The 3,157-nt window shown below is 43.3% G+C and overlaps 1 long non-coding RNA gene across 1 annotated transcript; it reads left to right on the top strand.

Annotated features, from left to right (window-relative positions):
* The first annotated feature begins 2,467 nt into the window (after positions 1-2,467).
* Positions 2,468-2,880, top strand: LOC146797492 (uncharacterized). Its single transcript, XR_014968992.1, has 3 exons — positions 2,468-2,532; positions 2,631-2,687; positions 2,768-2,880. It is a non-coding gene; the product is annotated as an uncharacterized LOC146797492 (long non-coding RNA).
* The last annotated feature ends 277 nt before the right edge of the window (positions 2,881-3,157 follow it).

The raw sequence follows: 3,157 nt of genomic DNA on the forward strand, positions 1-3,157 counted from the left end.
ACAGGTGAGAGCTGGGTTCAACACGCGAGCGAGCCCAAACTAGAAGTGGGCGATGCAGCGGGCGAGGGACCTTCTTCTCCCCCTGAGATTTTTTTTGAAAAAAATAAATTGCTGCGTTTTACAGAATAAATTTCAAGAAATCTTATTAGCAACAAACCGAAAGATACCCCATGGTTAGCATCACCTTGGTCTGTTTGCAACATGACTTACAACCCCAAGTCAAGTACACACCCATCCAAAGATATACATATCTCTCCCCTCGGATCACATCTCCCACCTCAGGCTACATCTCCCACCATTGACCACATATGCACCGTATGACAGGCCACATTTCCCACCATATGGTAGACGACATCTGTACCTCATACCACCTCCATACCACAGACCACATTCCCCGCCATAGGGTAGGCTATGTCCCCCACTGCAAATCACATCTCCCACCACATGATAAGCCATGTCTCCCACCTCGGACTACATCATCACCATAGGCCACATGCGTACAATGGACTATGTTACCAGAGATGACATCTCCACCTTAAACCACATTCACACCATGGACCACATCTCCACCATATTGCAGGCTACATCTTATATCTCCCATCTCAGGTCACATCTCCCACCACGGACCAAATCTGCTCTGCTACACCACATCAGCAACATAGGCCACATCTCTCACGCCATCCCACATCCCTTACTTAAGACCACATCTGCATCATGGACCATATCTTTCACCCCATAGGCCACATTTCCTGATTCTGACCACTGTGTGGAGAGTCACAGAATGGTAATGAAAACTGTACAGAGGCTACACAACCGATGACAGCCTCCTTGGGTTTAAGGTGGGGCACACACAGGAAGGCATCATTGAGGCATGAGGGGAGGCAGTCGAGGGACAGTCACAAAAAGCCAAGAAGGATAATAGCGTAATGGGGTAGGGACATGTGTAGGGGGCCCAATTATGAAAGCACGTGGAACAAGGGCCCGGAACCACAGGGAAGCACTGAGGAGAAGACAATGCATGGGGGCACATTCAATGAGGCATAGGCTGATGGGGCATAAAAAGAGATGCACAGCACAGGAGATGAAGAGGGTAAGTAAGAGTCACAAGGATGGCTCAATTCACTGAAAGCACAAGAGGGTAGAGGAAGGGGCAGAAAGGTAATGTAAGCGGTTCAACGATGGCACAGTGCATTGAAAACGCAAGTAGGCAGAGGTTGACACAAGTGAAGCATAGTACTGCGGCTCAGGAGGAGCCCTGGCAATTTTCCTGGGTTTATGTGTGACTAGCTGCTCCAGTTCAGGTCTTTTTCTTTGCATTCTTGTAGCCTTGTTTATTCCATTATAAAACGAGGACTACAAGTCCCAGATTGCAAAGACTGAAGCTGCTATTCACAAATGGATATGGAAAACTGCCAGCAATGAAGGCGATGTAAGTATGTACAGAAGGCATGGTGGTCAACAGAACAGGAACCTATATTTTGGTGTCAAACTTTAGACTGCCTCTCTTGCTTATCCTTGATTGATAGGTATATGAAAAAACAGTCACAGTGGAGCAGTTTATCTTAATAAAAACACAAGTATGTGAGTATACACTTAAATCGAGTTATGACAACACCTTATTGAGATACACAAATGACCTCATTTAATCATATTCAGCATAGAAAAGGGTCAACATTTCAACCTATTAAATAGACAAATGCATGTCACAATCATCATTTTCAATTACTACGGGTGTAAGTGAAGTGAAAAGTGCAACATAAATCGGGATAAGTGCAGACAAAGTGAAGGGGAAGGTCGTGTGTTTTAGAACATCCAAAATGAATTTGAAGACCTAACCTGCCACTCGAATGGCAATAACACAAATGCAATAACATTAGCAAGAAAAGCAGTTGTACAATCACTGTCAGTCTTGTGTATTGAACAAAGGGAAAAGTCGTCGACGTTTCAAATCACCACTTAGTTTGGAGATGTACCAAAACTAAATAAGGTACAAACATCAAAGGACCCACACAAGTGACGGGAAAACTATGGGGGCAAATGTATCTAAAAATGTCTAAAAAGGGAGTCACCGTGAGGGGACATCAAGGGTAACTATGGGCAGCGCTGCGGGGTTTGGAGGATATGAATCCGCTAAATTTAAGAAGAACATCCAGCGTGTTATGGACTTAACACGTAACAAGCCTCAACCTCTGAAAGCCCGGACAATAAGTATGAGGCAGGCGAAGATGAGAGATTAAGCTCGCAGCGTTTCACAAAATCAAAACTTGAAAAAATATATAAAATATATAAAACCGCCTAACGGCTCTAAAGCATGGAAACTAATTACATATGGTTCTTATTATAACTCAACCCAACTACGATGTGGCCAACAACCTTATTTAGTTTTGGTACATCTCCAAACTAAGTGGTGATTTGAAATTCAATTTCTTTACCCCCCCAGCGTTGGTTACTTTTGAACCACTGCCCACTGTGATTCATCACATACCGACAAGAATATTGCCATCAATAGCACCGGTTGTTCAACATTGAATGGTGAGTAATACACCATCTTGCTTTGGCCAACAGGCCCCAATTGAGACCTCATACAGATGTACAATCTCCCCTTGTTCCGTCTTTTTGTTTTGTTTTAGGAGCCGTTCGGGCCCACTCCACAAATAATCCAGCATGAGTTTTCCTTGCTGTTGCTGGTAAATATCATCTTATTTCTACCTCATGACAATTAATGATCCTAGAGACACACCATATTAATACTACTCATTATCTCTAGGTGTAAGTCCTTCTTCCCTACCCCCCGCTGGTCCTGAAGAAGACCCCGCTTCCAAGATTTCCTAATTGCTGGCTCGATTAGGGGTCGAAACGTCGACGACTTTTCCCTTTGTTCAATACACAAGACTGACAGTGATTGTACAACTGCTTTTCTTGCTAATGTTATTGCATTTGTGTTATTGCCATTCGAGTGGCAGGTTAGGTCTTCAAATTCATTTTGGATGTTCTAAAACACACGACCTTCCCCTTCACTTTGTCTGCACTTATCCCGATTTATGTTGCACTTTTCACTTCACTTACACCCGTAGTAATTGAAAATGATGATTGTGACATGCATTTGTCTATTTAATAGGTTGAAATGTTGACCCTTTTCTATGCTGAATATGATTAA

Source organism: Triturus cristatus, chromosome 9 (genome assembly GCF_964204655.1).
Source record: "Triturus cristatus chromosome 9, aTriCri1.1, whole genome shotgun sequence".
Classification (NCBI taxonomy): Eukaryota; Metazoa; Chordata; class Amphibia; order Caudata; family Salamandridae; genus Triturus; species Triturus cristatus.